This window comes from Pygoscelis adeliae, unplaced genomic scaffold, assembly GCF_000699105.1.
Source record: "Pygoscelis adeliae isolate BGI_AS28 unplaced genomic scaffold, ASM69910v1 Scaffold270, whole genome shotgun sequence".
NCBI lineage: Eukaryota > Metazoa > Chordata > Aves > Sphenisciformes > Spheniscidae > Pygoscelis > Pygoscelis adeliae.
Window position 1 is genome coordinate 1,202,532 of NW_008823916.1, and position 17,653 is coordinate 1,220,184.

A 17,653-nucleotide genomic window follows, 5' to 3' on the forward strand; every position below is an offset into this window, starting at 1 on the left:
GCAGGAATCCCTGGGGTCTTCCAGGGCCTGCACTCACATGCTGGGCAGCAGCACCTGAGCTCAGGAAACAGCTTGCTGCAATGCCCCACGGCACATCACAGCTTGCTGATACTTAAGCAACTCCCCTCCTTGCTCTCACACACCGCCTATCCAGTAATGCCAAAAAAACCCCACCCAGAATTGTCCTACGAAACTCGCCACCCACCCGCACAAAGGGCGGTTATAGGAAATCATGAAACCACTCGCAAAGAGCAAAGATGAAATTCAGCATCAAGTTGCCCTCCTGCAGGCCAGAGAGGTCTCCCAGGTTTAACAAACGGTTTGGCCTCTGTCAGCTCCTTGAATTAGCAGAAACTCATTAGCAGAACATAACCTCTGTCCCGTCTCCATTTTGAGAGTCATGAAGTCCCTCCGATTAGCTCCTGAAGCTCCCCCTGCCCGCAGCGTGCCCACGCGGGGCTGGCAGGGATCACTGGCCCTGTAGCCACCCTGCATCCCGCTCGGATAAGGGATAATTGAGCACCCTGGAGCTCCCCAGCCTGCCAGGAGTTACAGGCTGATGCATCACCCCGCCGCGTCTCCCGGGTCCAGAGACTACATCAGATCTGTATGGAGTTCCTCAGGCACCCGGCAAGCTCTGGGTGCATAACTGCTCTGGACCATGGACTCTAATTCCCTTCACAGCGTGCTGCAGGGGCCATTTTAGTGCGAAATGAGAAGCTGGCCATGCAGGACGAGGCATTTGTAATCCTAGACAAGGACTTGACTTAAAACGCGGAGTCTGCGGCAGACTCCTCTAACAGCCACCCTCGCCGCAGGGAGGGGAGAACCCCGACCGCCCCATGCCGCAGGCAGTGACACACCAGCCCACAGAGCAGCTCCCCCCTTCCTTCTCCCCAAATCCCAAAGGCGATGTCCTCAGCCTCTCTGGGATTGAGAGGCTTTAGACCACCCCAGGGTGCTTTTCTAGCCCCGCAGGCTGCAGAGGAGGTACCGAAATCTGCCAGGGCTATTGGGAGGGGCAGCACCGAAGAGGAGCAGACCGGCTGCTGTGCCCATGGGGAATCGGGAGACGATCCATGCACCCATCGCTGCCGGGAGACGATCCATGCACCCAGCGCTGCCGCACCAGGCGACGGAGAGACAAGGATGAAACCCGCTGCCTGCGTAAGCACCAAAGGTGGGAACCATTTCGGGTCAGCTCCAGAGAGAAGGTGGCCTAAGGGACCAGCTATGTTACATCTTCCAGTTATTCAACATCTGGCTCCTCAGGCACCATAAATCAAAGGCAGAGCTCCCCAAAGCCCCCTCCATTTGTGGCAGGCGTGGCCGGATCCCGCGGTGTCAGATGCCCCAGCAGGCAATGTCACAGGGGGGAGGGGGGGAAAAAAAAAAAAAAAAACAAGAGGGGGGACAAAGAAAATAACATTTGGGGAAGTCTTCCACTAGTATTTTCTGAACTTTTTATTTATAAAATACAGCACACATCCAACCCCCTCTCTTGCAGGGCTCCTCCGAGGCGCCAGGGAAGGATGCTGCGGCAGCACCGGTGCGGCTCAGCACCCAGCCGCCGTGTCTGCGGGGGGAAGCCCATCCCCGCAGCTCCTTCACCCAGGAGCAAGCATAGCAGGGCCTCCCCGCGAACAGATGGCAAGTTATTTGAACCTTGGGGCTGTGCAATATGTAACGTGTGCAAGTGGAGCAGGGAGCTCGGGAACCATGCGGCTGACGCTTATTTACTGAGAGGAGGCCATCAGGAGAGCGCGGGAGGGGAGGAGGAGGGGGGCCATGCCTTCAGTTAGCGATGAGACGCGTCGAGGTCACGGCTCTCTCGTGGTCCCTGCTTGGCTGATGGGAGTAATCAGCGCCGCGGTGATCGTACCCCATCTGGTCACCACACTCGGCACATCCATCCAGAGGCATCTGCTCACACGCTCATCAGTGGAGCGAACGCCAAAAGCGGGGGGGAGCATTACCTTCGTGGCGAGAGGGTCCCTACGGTCGCCGGCTATTTGCAATGATGTTACAAATACTTATTCCAGGAACGGGAGCAAAAAGCCGGTGCATCTCACTGCTCTGCATAGCTCGTGTGCATCAGCACATCGTTGGCCTCTCCATGCACCTGAGTTCAGTGGTTTCGAGCAATGGGGCAAAAAAAAAAAAAGGAAGGGGAAAAAAAAAAGAAAGAAGAAAAAACCCTTGTCAACATGATCTCAGCAAGGGGAGTTCGACATGGCCAGCATGGAGAAAACCCTCGCTGACAAATGAAAGATAGCTGGGCTTCAACCAAATGAGCATCAGGGGTCAAGGATGAAGGAAGGACCCTTCATGCACTGCCAACCATGATAAAAAGGAGGGAGAAGAAACCAATGCACCATAACGTAATGAGGCACAGCACTCACCGAGGCTGCTGGGACCCTGTTGACTATGTCCATCACATCCATTAAAGAGACACAGTCCACCACAAACTGCCACCTGGGCTTTGCCACCCAGGGATTTCCATAGTCAGCCACCCAAGCCTGGACAGCCAGGGGTAGGAACCCACCACCCGGACCGATGCCTCCATGGGCATCACACAACCGCACGGCAAACATGAGCTCGCACACACGCACCGCCGTGCCATGCACGCACCGCACGCGTGCTTGGCATTCCCATCTCCCACAGAGCTTTTAATAGTTCTGAAAAGGATGGGAACACACCCTACCGCAGGGTAGTGCAAAGCTTCAAATACCCCAGCTCTGCCCTGCAGGACCCGCCTGGGCTGCACGTGCCAAACACGGGCTCAGCCAGAGGCTCCCGGTGCTGCCGCACTACCCGCACGCTGCTCTCCTCCCCAGCACAATGCAGCCGCGTCGCCAGTGCCCGGGCACCGGCTCCTCCCGACGACAGCCGAACACGACACAGATTTAGAGGCGATAGGACCATCCTCTCCTTGAGCGAAGCTTGCCAAACCACCTCCCCTCCCATCCCTGGTTTCCAGGAGATAAATCCATCAGGGTTACTGAGCTCACATCTTCGTCACCACATTGAGAGTTTCTCCAGCCTGGCAGAGGTGGCGAGATCCACCCCGAGGTTTGGCACAACGCTATGATCTCAGTCTCACCCCGTCCTATAGCGAGGGCCTTCAGCAGCATAACAACCCCAGGAACAAGCTGAAGAAGAGGAAGCACGAGGCTCTCCAGCCTCCGCAAAATCAGCTTCCATCTCCGGCAGAGATTTAAGGACGCAGCTGAAGGTCACCATACCTTTGTAAAGCACATTACATGTTCCCATCGTACACCTCCCTCCTGTCCACCCCCATAAGCTATTTTGAAAGCGATTTGCTCTCCTTATGGCTCCCCTATTCGTTTGCACATCTCCCACAAAACAATTCATACCAATAGCCTTCCTTTCTTCCTTCCTTTTTGCTGGCACAAATTGCAGTGGGAAAATATGTTGTTTGGCTTTAAAATTACAACAAAAAAAGAAGTCATCAACTGAACAATATGAGTGATGTTTGGATAAAAATACATTGCAATAGAGATGGGAAGCGGCAGCACTCGTTTCAGTCCTCACGGGGCTCCCAGCACAGCCAGGAGAGCTGTACCTTTCCCAGACACACAGGCTAGGTTTGGGGGGTTGTTTTGGGGAGATACCAAAACTAGTATCTCACCAGCATCAGTGACCAGGAGGGATTCTCCAAAACACAGTCCCAGGCTCAGATCAACACAACCACCAACAACCCGTATTTGAGAGGCGCTGGTTGCACGCCCCCACCTCCACTGGTTGCACTTGGATGGTGCCTCCACCATCCCAGGGCATTCCCGAGGGTCCAGCACAAGGGACAAGGAACTGCAAAACCCCTTTGACTGTGCAACCTATTTTCTGCCAGCAGAGGCTGGGAAGCCTCCCGTAGCCCTTGGAAACAAGCCCTCAACCTCACTGAGATATTTTAGGGTCTTCAGACATGGCCTTGGAGGACCCCAATGGAGCAGCTGTACCACACGCAGGAGAACTGCCCTCAGCCTAAGCCAACGCTCCTGCAGCCCGCAGAGACCCTATATCCACCCAGTACCTGGCAGCCCCACTCGACGCTTCACTGGACCCTGGCAGGGCAGGGGAAGGGCAGCAGCTTCTCCCCAAACCAGGCTGAACGCCTCTCGTGCTGCTGCCGAGTGGTTGGGAGAGCTGGGCAGCCCCACGGCTTGGTTTTTACAGCGTATTAAAACAGAGCGGTGAGGCTGAAGGCCTGCAAAGGTGCCAGCTTCCCCGAGTCTCCCAGCCTTTGGTGTTCAGCTTAAAGTTTCGGTCCCTGGAGCCAGAACCATCCCTGTCCTCCTCACACAACACCTGCACTCCTGCAGCTGCAGGGAGAAGACTGGAAAGGCAAGAGCAGCTTGTATTGGAGCCTCCCACACTAGGTATTGAGTAAAACATATTTTTTAAAAATGTAGTTTCTTAAGCATCTGATTTTCCCATCCCTCTCTCTGATTTCTGAGTGTCAGAGGGCAAGTTATTGATTCCTCAACATTACCAGTGGTTAAAATGCTCTCAGAGTTTTGGAGAGAGGAGTAACTCACAGAGCAGCTCAAGAGCTGCTCAACTAAGCATGCCGCGTCACTGGAATCAAAGCGTTTGGCAAGAACACAAACTCAGTCAAGGATTAAATGAAAAAGTTTGGGCACACTTAGAAGTCAAGGTTGGTGGGATTTTTACCTCCTGACCTGTGTGCGCATTCATGACGGCACCCGTGGCCACGTGTAGGACACGGCCCCCTTGTCTCAGACACTAGCTCTTCTCCGTGCCCATCTCCTGCTCTTTCACCAACTGCTTCCAGTATTTTTCAAATAATCCACTTTTTCTAGGCACAGGGCTCGAAAGGTCTAATGCATCATCACGTCCATAACGCACCATGTAAACATCAGGTACGTATAACACAGTTTAACAACGTTATAATTGTTTCCTCCAAACCAAACCCCTCAGTTTCAATAAGCACATTTTGATGTTTCTGGATCAGTATTTTAGAAATTTCTATTCTACAACGTATTTCAAGAGATCAACTTTCCAATTCTACTTGGGATGAGCATAAATTTCACAATACTGGAAGTTTTCCACATGGTGGAAATCCTGTTTTCTCACCAGCTCTAAATAATGGGTGTTTGTTGCTTTTCGAAGCATGAAATAAGCAACGGTGTTTGTTCTGAAACTGGGATGTGGACTGATTTCCAACAAAGCTACCCTAAAGGTACTAAGCTCCAGAAAGCAGAGAGCTTTACTAGCATAAAATTAGGTAATTACACTGATGCCTATGTGATGACAGTGGGAGAGATTGGTACAACAGCTTCACACATATTGGGAAGAAAACACACCTGGAGAGCAACACCCTGCCACAGGGCACGGTGGATACGGCAAAGACATGAGGGACACTGAGAACCTCAGCTCTCCATCTCTTTCTCCAGCCACCAGACACCCTCTACCCCCTCTCGAGGAAGAGCCTCTGTCCCCACCGCTCCCCCTGCTCTCCATTAGTCCACGTCGCACGCCCCGTGTAGGCACACCGTGTCCAAAAACGCCAGGTCACTGCTGGCTGCCTTACACAACCAACTCAGGAGAGAGATATATATATATATTAAAAAAATCAAAACAAAGCACAAATAACCACACATACCCATACATCAGGGGACCAAGCACCTCCTGCAACGCATACATCTCCCAGCCATCCTTAGGTGAACCCATCAGGGGAAATGATATATGTGGCACCACGCGCTTTGCCGGAGCTGGCCCCCAGCCCAGCCTGCCAACACGGCGCGAGGGGGAATCAATCTCTCTCCGAGAAGCTTTTTTACACAGAGGGGTTTTCAGATGCAGCAGCAGAGGGATATGGGAACCTGGGAGCATTTTGAAAACAGGCTTGTACTCCATCTCAACTTTTTCTTTCTTTTCTCTCCTGGCCCTTTTTGTTGAGATTTAAAATAGAAAATGCATACATTTTTTTAACATAGGTATTAATACATTAATAGATTATTACATACATTAATAAATCTCTTGTTATAAAAATAGATTTTTATACGTAAAAGTCTGATTTTAATTGCAAATTGGAGGGGGAGGGTAGTATAAGAAGAGATAAAGTTTTATTCAAGATGTCTCCTTTGAAGGAAACTGAACAAATGTACTTTCCTCCTTCATATATTCATGAGATGACTGCTTCCCTACCCTGTTCTCCACCACCCTCAGCTCTGGGCTCAGAGCCAGCACAGTCCTTATCTGGTACGAGGCAGGAAAAAAACCACCCTGATAGGATCAGAACTTTTCAGTAGTTTAACAAATCTGAAAAAAAAAGTCTCCGTTGGTTTTTAACAAAGCTTGGGGCACGTGATGGGGAAGGGGGGATGCCAGGAGAGGCTGGCGTGCAGCATGGGAGGGGGATGGAGACCTGCGTTGGCTCAGGGTCCCGCAATGGGGACGGGGACCCCAGGGAGCACCAGGGCACCCCACAACCCCTCTGACCACGCACCCGCTCTTTGCTTTTCCTCTTTATTGCAAAGCTTTGCCGTTCCCCGCGTCTACAGAGAGCAGGAGATAATATCTGCAGCTCCTGTCCTTGCTGCAGCCGGGTGGGCTGCTCCTCAAACCAGCAGGACCCAGGGGAACGCCCAGTCCCCTGGGAAGGGGCATCCGGAGCCCACGGCAGCACCCTCCCAGCACCGGCTGCCCTCACCCTTCTTCATCCTCTCTCCAGTCACGGCACTCAATCGCTTCCCAGCTAATTGCCTCCACTCATGTGTGCAAACTAACCGTTTACTGGAAAATGCCACAGAATGTTAATTTCATTCGCAATTGGGTAATTGCAAAGCACTTCCATTTTTTTTATTATAGGAAATGAATAAGCATTGTATTAATAGCATCGTTTCCAAGTCCGACCACAATCGCGGCCCCATCGACGGAGGCTGCGAGTTATTCGTCACCCCACACTTTCCCCGCCTTTCTACCGACCTCCTTTCCCTTCCCCCCGCCACGCTCCCGACTTCCCATGTTGGTAATTAAGATAATGCAATATAATTATAAACACAACGTAAAAGATCAAACGCTTAAGAGCCGCAGTCCAACGGTCCCCGCCTCTGCCTCGCACCTTTGCATTGCGAGTATCTTGCAAAAGCAGACCGGTCTCTGCACTCCTTGGGCTGCTACCAGCTGGGTTCAATCTTCCCAGGAGCTCTTTCTGACTATGAAAACCTCAGTTCTTCTACAGGGTGAAGCCTCTTCCAGCACACCCCTCCCCTGACACCTACAGGGTACTGCAGATTGGGGTTTTTGAGCCTGGAGAAGAGAAGGCTCCGGGGAGACCTTACTGCAGCCTATCAGTACTTAAAGGGGGCTTATAAGAAAGATGGAGACAGACATTTTAGCAGGGCCTGTAGCGATAGGACAAGGGGGAATGGTTTTAAACTAAAAGAGGGCAGATTCAGACTAGACATAAGGAAGACGTTTTTTACGCTGAGGGTGGTGAAGCACTGGCACAGGTTGCCCAGAGAAATGGTGGATGCCCCATCCCTGGAAACATTCCAGGTCAGGCTGGACGGGGCTCTGAACAACCTGATGTAGTTGAAGCTGTCCCTGCCCACAGCAGGGGGGTTGAACTAGATGGCCTTTAGAGGTCCCTTCCAACCCAAACTGTTCTATGATTTGTCCCTTTAGCCCATTTCTCCTTCTGCAAGGAAAAGCCTTTGGCCATGGGATGCTGCCCCATCTTCCCCTGCCCCAGCACCAAGAAGGTCCAGGCCACCAGAGACTCTGCTTCCCACCATCTCCACTCTAACAAAAGCCTTAACTTACCTTTTCTTATGAGACACTGCAACTTTTTCGCTTACGCGGCAAGCAGAGAGGAGTGGGGAAGACGGGCAGACCCTCAGCAGCAGCTAATGCTCCTCAAGTTATAAAATAATTGGAAAGTTAAATAATAACACTCTGGAGGAAGCTTCCCGATTTGGTGCTAATGGGCGCACGAAGCGGCCCGGGCTAACGTTACACGGAGGAGAGACGTCGGCTCGAGAGCACAGTGCTGACCTCCAGCTTCCTCTCTCCACTGCACATCTCCAAGGACTCCACGAATCCAGAGGAAAAACCGCCCCATGGAGCCAGCTGGGGCAGAGACCCACCAAGGGCAGGAGAAAGCCCCATCCCCACCTGGCTGAGGAACCGCCGCTGGGGGATGAACCTAGAGGCAGCAGCACTTCGGCATCTGTAAAGTGAGTGTGAGCAAGTCCCAGCACCCCTAGGGATGGGCACGGGCAGGGCAGGGCTCCGGGAACAGCAACAGCCAGCAAACGTGGGTTGGAAACGTGGCACAGTGGCCCTTCTCCAGTCTCAACCACCACTCAACTTCCTGCTCGGCAGCACGGTGCACAACAAATTTGTTAGTTGGAAATTAAATTTCCTTTGCCCGACAGGCAAGATGATACTTTTTCACGGTACCGGCAACTCTGTACCATGTGCCAGGGAGAACAAGGGAGCAACGTCAACCCAGAGGAGAAGGGCAAACCACGAAAAACCTGTGTTGCAATGGGGCCAAGGAGCTTCAACTTGTGCACGCATGGCATGAACACCACCAAAAGGAGCCCCCCTGCAGTGGCAGGGACCAACTACCTCCCACACCAGGAAGCACACGGGCGCAGGCAGCAGGCAGGAAAGAAGGAGCTGAGAGCTGGTTTGTTGGCTCAGGAGAAGACCTGGAGCTGAGGGAACACCCGGAGAGCCCAGGCTATCAAAAGCAAACCACTCCCAAGCCACGCGGGCAAAGAAGCAAGGCCGAGCCCAGCCAGACCCCGCAGGAGCCGGTGGGTGAGTCACAGCAAACGCTGTAACTCAGCAGGGCCGTCAGAAAGGATTGATTTGAAGCACCTTGTTAATAAGTTTTCTCTCCCGCTGGTCCTTCAGGTAGGTCACTGCCTAATGATAAATGGGGCTGGAAGGTGCCTGCAGACCTAATATCAGTGCAGGTGCCCAGCCTCGATCCTTCTTCCTTAGGAGCCAGCTGACAAAACTAACTGTCTCGGTGCCGTAGCCAGGTAAAACATGACCGATAGGAAGAGGACACGCAAACAGAGTGAAGAGCTGGCACTGCAGCTGCCCTCCCTGCTCCCCTCCCCATAAAACCCATAAGCCTGGGACAGACCAATGGGGAGAACATCTCGCACATGCCGATTGATGGAGCTGCAATGCCGCTAAAAGCCAAGGTGAAGAAGGGCTGAGCATCATGGACTGAGACAAACCCAGAGCTCTCATGCAGGCGACAGGATCTGGAGCTGCCTCAGCTCTGAGCCACGTATCCCAGGGCCTGTCCGAGGGCTCACTAGCATCTATATATTTCCAGCAGAAATAGGGAACGTTGTGGGGTTGCTCTCCTTCATCCCAGACTCCATGCCCTCTTCTCCTGGTCAGCCTGACTTCAGAAATCAGTGGCAGGTTTTTGCTCCCTACTGACACCGTGGAAGGACGGCAGGGCTGAAGCTCTTCCAGGTCCTCTGGCATTGCACACAAGGTGGCTGCAAAATGCAGCCCAGCACGGAAACCCAGGAGAGGGGAGGACACTTGAGATACCCCAGGGTCTCCCAAGGGGAATAAAGAGCCACTGTATCATTTTTTTTAGATTTTGCATCAGACCCCCCAAAAAACCCCAACAAAAGCCCAACAATCACCTCAAAGCTAATCCTGGTCAACAACTGGCCTACAACACAGCTACGCCCTAAATAATGTAGTGCTTTATCAAACATTTGTAGTGATGCACAAAGTGATGAACGCGTGCCTGGCATTTATATAAATATAATTCCTGATGGCTTGTTTTCCTTGGACAGCCAAAACTTCACAACTTATCTTCTGTGAGCTTGTGATTTCACCTGGACGAAAAGCACTTTGGACACCTGGGGAATCAGGGCTACTGCACACAAAACTGCCACGACATCTCCACCAGGCATCAGCAGCCCCAACAAAAACCACATTAAAAGAGCTGCTGCTGGCTTGAGGAGACACAAGTCACCCAGCTGTGGCTGGGAGAGGGAATGACCAAGGGTATTTCTTCTCACATAGGATGTTGTGCAGCATCGGGGCAAGACCAGCTTAAGCCTTGCAAAGCAGCGATAAACCAGCGGGACTTCACGAAACTGGCATCCCTTTGGGATGCTCAGCAGAGTGCTGGCATATTAACACCTCTTTTCTCTTCCATTTGCTATGGCACCATCAGAAGCCGCTTTTTCCATCTGCTTCTTCCCTCCATCTCATGAAATTAGTGAGTGGGGATATAGCAAAGGCAAAGGGCAGGGAGGAGAACAAGAAAACCACATCAGGAAATCCAACCTACTGGTCTTTTCTCAACAGTGGGCCAGGAAAAGCCCCGACCAGCCTGAGAGATGTTTAAGCCTTAATTAGTCATTAAGCACATGCCAGCACAGCACCTCCCTCAGCCAGGGGGAGGCAGGACCAGAGGAGGCCACCAGCCGCCAGGAGCTTCCCCATCCCTTTTGACCTGCTGCTGGAGGCAGGAGGCATGCTGGACGTGGGTCTCGTTGGGGAGACCTCCTGGACATGCTCCCGTGCATCCATGGTGCTGCCTTAGGCCACTTTCTTGGGAGGTATAAGGGAGGGGGAGCGTGTCCCGCAGGACCAGCAGGCCAAGAGACCACCGTTCCCTCCCACCATGTTGATGGGGACAACCCAAATTTGGGATGGAGGCAGCCAGTTCATTGTGATCGAAACAAACCTAAAACTCCAGCCTGGCAGCTCTGTGTTCAGAACTCGAAAGGCAATTAAGATATTAATTATGACTGTGTTTATCTCTCTGGAAAGCAAAGCTTCTCCCTGGCAGGTATGGACATTTTCAAATCAATATTGAAGCCAGAGCTGGCATCACTATAAAACTGAAGGACCCAATGGCGTAACCATTGTAACCTCTGCAACTGGGGCCCCTATTCTCTCCATTAATGCACTCAAAGCAGTTGGAATTCAGCATGTTGGACGTAACGATATGTTTAATTTCTCTAATTACTAGAGACACTAGCTAAGCACATACTTAAATGTATTCCCGAAATGGGACCCGATTCCTACCCTGTTAGGCCTCATTTTTTCTTATTTCTTTAAAGCTGAAATTTGCAGCCGGGTTTTTCAGCCAGGAATAGCGGACTGCAAAAAAACACTTTGCACAGGCAGGCTACATGAATATACATTTTCAAAGGTCTCTGTATATTACGTAAGGAGTTGGGGGGAATTAGAGCTGGGAAAAGCTGATCACGTACAAAGAGGGTCATGATCCCATCAGGTCATTGGAAGGAAGACGGGGCCCCAAGACATATCAGATGCCGGTCTGAGGTAGTGTCCCATTTTAGCTTTCAGCCCCAGCAAACGTTAAGCCATCATTTTATTTATTAAAGGCTCAGAAAGCGGCTGGTTAATGCTTGGATTCAGGATGGCACTGCATCTGCCTACCCGAGCAAACGGCAGCTGCAGACAGCAGCTCCCAGCCCCAGCAGGGCAGCACGGGCACCGGGGACGGCACAGCCCGGCACGGCAGGGATCTCCCTGCTGGCAGCCAGCCACCAGCCCGGCTGGGTGCAGATGTCCCCTCGAGGATGCTGGGCTGTCAGCTCGGGGATGGCAACACCAGGACGGTCATCTCGTTCCCGTTGCCCATGGGCTCTCCCTTCTCCATCACGGAGGAGAACACCATCACCCTGCCCATTACGAGGGCATCACCTCTGACTCACACTCTGTCTTGAAATCTCACCTCTGCTCACTGCAGACCTCATATATTTGTAAGGAATAGCAACTCTAGGGCACAGCTTAACTATCTGCCCTCCTCTTCCACATCTCAGCCCCCAAAATGTCCCCTTCCCCAGCCCTGACACCACGACCTCGGGCCAGAGTGCTGACTTACCTCTCCCCTAGAGGAGTCTTCACTGGGAGGTGAAGATGATGACTGAGATGCAGCCACCAGAACAGCTGCTCCATCGTTGGTGGGTGGCATAGGAAGCTCCCTCTCCTCATCACCAGGACCCTTCCCCTGCCTGTCTTTCGGTGTTATCTCAAACCTAAGGCATCTGTCTCCCCAGCCAAAAACGCTTCTCCTGCAGTTCTCCCAGACTGCATCACCCAGAGAAGTTTGGCTGAGAGGCTGTTGGGACCACAACCCCTTACATTAGCAGTTTAACATTTCCTCGTGCTGCCCTGTCTGCTGTCCGGCTTGGCTCCTCTCTCCAACCCATGGATGAGGACTGGACCATTAAGTGACATGACCAGGGTTACCAAAGCAGCTGATGGCAGAGTGGAGCTGGATCTACATCTCCAGGTTCACTCTAGGTGCCAGAACATCTTTCAGGCATGCTCAAAAGCCTCTTGCTATCACTACATCCATAGATTAAGTAAGAGAAACTTCAGAGGTTTACCTAAGTTAACACAGCAGGTGAGAAGAAAGTCCAGGAGATATGAATTCAAGATGATTGCACAACCACACCTTTGATATGCCTACGGTATTAATCATCGGTACCATCGGTAATAAAGTCCTGTCTCCTGTCTAGACTTGAAGGCCATACCCAGACTGCAGAGTCTGTGAAGCCAGCACAAAGGCCTGCTTGAAAAGTTCTTTTTTTGAACATGAAAGAAACTGAGAAAATAAAGATGGGTCCTTTGTTGCAGGACTGGAATAGCAGATACTCGATTTTCAAGTCTGACATCTATTTTCTCCTTAGTTTTCACCAGGCAGAAGTTCTGCTTCTCACTGATCCTTAGGAGATTTGGTTTGGCAAAATCTACTCGTTGAAGAACTTATAGGTAACCCTGTATTCAGGCTTGCTGGACTTTTATCTGCCTTCATTTACTAACTCCACCTCTGTGCATCCAACGTGTCCCATCTGGGGATGTTGTGGTGCTGCCTGCGATGGACTGGGGGCCAAACCCCCTCGAACAGCACTTGATGTACAGAAGCAAAGGGTTCCTGCTGCTGTAGGATGAAACCATGTCGGCAAAGATGAGAGCCAGGTATATTAAAAGATAAAAGCAAGTTAGGAATTCCCAGAGGGCTGGAGCTTGAGGCCATCTGCTCGGGAAAAGCAGGAGAGCAGAAATCATCAGGAACATGGACTGGAAACTACCCAGAGAAGCGAGGACAGAGGCAGTGAGGACAGTGACATCACCTGCACAAATTTACCCAAATCCCTTTAATCGTAGAACGCAGTGTACACATGGGGACTGGGTTTGGACGCAGGGGTCTCCCCAGCAAAGACCAGGACCCCAGAAACCGCACCCCACACCAGCAGACCCCACTTGGCACCACGCACACCCCCGGGGCACGAAACCCCTGGAGACCTTCTAATTGCTAGAGAGAACCCAAAACCGCGAGGAGATGGCACAGCCCCCTTTCCACACCAGCACAAAGGGATCCTTTTGGCTAATTAGGACTGCCTGGCTATTGCCTCCTTCCTCGCCCCATTTCATTTTATTATATTAATAAAAAAAAAAAAGACTACTTTTCTTTTTAAATTGCCTCGGATTTTTCTTCTGTCTAAATTCATCTGGGCTCTGTACAATGTCACCAGGTCAGTTTGTGCTCCTGCTGCAATTCTAATTTTGTCAGCTTTCCATTTTCTAGGGAGTTGGGGGATTTTTCTTTTTTTTTTTTCCCCCCAAGTCAAAAATGCTTTTGCATAACAGTAATAATGTTAATGGCCCTGCACAGCACATCCAGATTACAACTGCAGCTAGGGAGAAATAAACATCTCATCTTTGCCCTGCTGTTTATCTACCCACAGCAGAGTCTGGTATCAGGTCAGAACCTGTAATTTCATTAACTTTATCACTCAGACGCGCTTGTTGCTAGATGTCATTATTCAGCACACTGCTCCTGTGTTTTGTTTGCGCTGGGCTTCACGTCAGATGCTCTGGCACCGTGCAGGAGCAGCCCTCCCATCCCCATCCCCGCAGAGCACTGCCTGAGACTTGGGAGGAAAGTTTGGCTCGCTGATCCGTGCTCTGCTTGCCCGTGATTTGCAAAACATTTGTGCTACTCGACCTCCCGGGCTGGGACTTCTCTCCCATTTTGTAGGGCTGTATGCAGCAGAGTGATCCAGCGCAATTCCCTGCCTGACCCGATACATCCAGCAGCTCCACGTGGGGAATAAAAAAACCCCACACTCTTCCTCGTGGAAAGGGCGAGCGAGTCCAACAGCCGCACAGCGCAGGGTGCGCGAATCCCAAATGATGGAAAGCACCCGCCGCCGGCACGACCCAGCACCTGCAAATCAATCACTGCCCGGCATGTGGGGGAAAGCAAGCAGCGCAGGCAGGTGGAGGGCGAGCCGAAATGCTCCATCTTCATCGGATTTGCCATCTCTGGTAATTAATGCTGGGAAGTGACACTTGAAAGAGCCTCTAGTGACAGCCCCAGCGATGATACCGTTTGGAGCCTGCTGACAAGTCCCAGCTGATGTCTTATCACAACGCTACACTGCAAGAGCAGCAAAGAGCTTTTCCCCTGGGCGCTGATGGACTCCCCGGGATGCCGGCACAGCTCCTCGCCCGGCCCCGGTGATCGCACTGAAACCTGGCAGCTCCAGCCAGGCAGCCGGGCACCGGGGCGGGGGGGGGAAGGCCGACCCTGTCCTCAAGCTAGGGCCATGGTCCAGCTGGGTTTCCCCTTATGCATCCATCTTCAATCCACCTGTAAAACTGTGCCCGAGCAGAACTGATTTCCAGTCCCTGGGGATCTCCAGGTACATGGTGTCTGCTCACACCAACTGCAGAGCTTCTCCACCCCACCTGCCGCATCCCCGTGGGAACCCCGGCTGCATCTGCTGCTCGCAGGCGGGTCGAAGCGCCTGTGTGTGCAGCACGTCCAATGCCTCCCGAATCACCGCATTTCCCAATGTGTGCGCAAACCAGGTCGGAGTGGAAAGCCCACAGCACATATATTTATATTTCTGGCATAAAAACCTAGATCTGAACTACAGCCACCTCGTCCTTGGCAATCCAGGCTCTGGCCAGCTTCAGCAGAGAGGAGCAACTAGCACATACCGTAGCTTGACTCCTTGAGCAAAGCCTCATCCAAGAGCGTCCGTCTGGGAGGAAACACAACAGTGAACCGGCACGGTTTGGAAGGATGAGACCAGGCAAGACACGAACCTGCCTCAATCCAAGGTGCAAAGCCCAACGGCATCACGAGCTGAACCGGTGGGAGCATTTGTGAACATATCTCACAGCCTGGGGTAGCCCTGGCCCTGCAGGCAGCTTGCAGCCCCAGCTTGAGGGGATTTTTCAGTCAGTGTAAGTTCTTTACTGCCAATTCCTGAAGCCCTCAGATAGTTTAATATTCTGCCCTAGATCTTGTTTACTATTATGTTTTGAAGAGGACTGAAATGCAGTTACTGCTGTCTTCCGCACTCACACAACTCTAAATAATTTATAGAAAAGCAAAACAAAGAAGAGAATATGAAAGAATAAAAAAGGCAGTTCAGTTACGATATACGAAGGCTTTCATTTGTTCATTCTCACTGAGCAGAGGGTTGGGGAAACATCTCTTAACACCGTGGGCTGGTAACAGTCAGCCATACACAAAGGGGGATGCCAACAGGGATGCTCAGATCAGCACTCGAGGATGGCAGATGGACACCCGGGCACCTCCATGTTCGTTTGAGCAACGATAACCATCACCGTCATAATAACCTTGCTTAAAAAGAACAAAGAGTAAAAAAGCACTTTAAGGGTAGAAGAAACACAACCTCAGCCACCACTTACGACCATCGCAGGTGCAGGGACCTGCTTTCCAGACACGATGCATCATCTGGACTCTTCCCGTCTCCGATGCTCAGAGCTGCACTGTCTCTTCCACAGAGCCGAGAAGAGTCCCTGTCCCCCAGCACTGCCACCATGGGTGCTCCAACAGGGACCGCCCAGTCTTTACGGGAATCCCACATGCTCACGGGAAGAAGGGAAGGACAGTCCAGCGTCACCCCAAGAGCCCCTTCCCTGCACATAGGGAGCTGGTGCATCCCTTCCTTGCTCCTGCTGGATTCACTCAGCAATTAGCACTACTGTTACTTTGCTTTTGTTTATTCGAATGCATTTTATTGTGCATTGCAGGTGAACGATGTTAAATGGCTTCTAATGACATTTCAACAAGCAGAGGTGGGTGTTGCAGCTTCTGAAAAACAGACTTTAAAAATGCAGGCAATCAAGTGTGCATTAGACGAAACACTCTGGGGAAAGCACCATTCTTCTCCGCACAGGAGAAACATCCCCCCAAGTCACGCAGTTGTACCTGTGTGGACTGCGGTCTCTCCGTCCCCACGCACATGCAGGGGGGCAGCATCCAGGCCCTGCCTGGCCCTCTTGGCGACGGTTCTCCAAGTGCAGAGAACAGAGCCACATGGTTTGGAAGCACAAGTTTTATTTTTAGTTAAGAGAACAACTAAATAAAGAGCAGCCAGTCTAGACTGCCTTATATAGGCTCTTGCACTGGCCTCCTCCTAGAGCTCGAGTGCCTTCCAGCAGTACATTAAGAGACACCACCAGCGTCTGTCACCCATGGTTTGGTCTCTCCTCCTCTCCCAGGAGAAGCCGTACAGGCTGATAGCTGGTAACACGCCTCCCCAGCTGCTCAGCCTGCAGAAGCGCTACCAAGCCCTGTCCGTATGGGCTCCCCTCTGCTCCCGCATACCTTGTACAGCCAGCAACGGATGCCATCACGTACGCTGTGACCGCAGAGGACCCTGTCTGTCTGTCCTATTGTATCCAACCTTTGGCTATTTGCTGTGCCGATGTTGAACTGCTTTACCCAGAGGGACGCCACCACTATTTTCTTTCTGAGCTGGGCAGAGCTTCGGGGAGGGGGAACCCCAAAGGGACCAGAGCTCCTCCAAATCCCAGCCCAGCACCATCAGGGGAGGCACAAAGCATCCGCAGCACCTTGCCTACTCAGAAACGGGCACCCCAGCCCAGCTCTCACTGCCCAACTCCCCACAGCTACTACCAGGGGATTTATACCTCACAACAGCAGCATTATCCACTATCATACCTTACAAGCAGCCAGCACCACAGGGACAGGCAGCAGCCAGAACCCGCGCTTACAGGATTGTATAGGCTTCTTTCTAATCTGACCTACAGACGCTATGTAACGCTCTACCTGCCATGCCAAACACCACGAGTAGGAAACAGTTCACATTTGGGGTCTGTGCCTGTCCATCAGATCCACATGGATTCAGCTCTACACTTTCTTATCACAACGAGAATTTTCTGATCTGCTGTTTCCAGCTCCACACAGTGCTCCTACGTGTTTGCCTTAAATCTACAGCCCTGATGACTTTGTTTGCAGGTGACTACAGGATCATTTGTCTGATTGCCCAGAGAATAAAGCACAGGGGATGTTTTGCCGCTAGTGGAAAATACAGCTTTATGGAGCAGCTCTCGGAGGAGCATCAAGGCTCAGCAGGCTGGCGGAGCCCCAGCACACCAACACGTTCGCTCGCTAGAACTGATGCCCTATTCGACAGCAAGGCAATGAACATTTCTGCCACCTAGAGATGAAGACTGACCTGATTGATGCCCATGTGCTAGCATTCACCCACAGCAAAAAGTTGATATGAATCCCAGCATTTCCATCCTGTTGAGGAGACAGGAGTTCCAGTGCTGCTGGAGC

The 17,653-nt window shown here is 51.9% G+C and overlaps 1 protein-coding gene across 1 annotated transcript in view; it reads right to left on the bottom strand.

The window, feature by feature from the left end:
• Positions 1 to 17,653, bottom strand: part of ASTN2 (astrotactin 2) — a 308,249-nt gene that overhangs the window by 252,062 nt on the left and 38,534 nt on the right.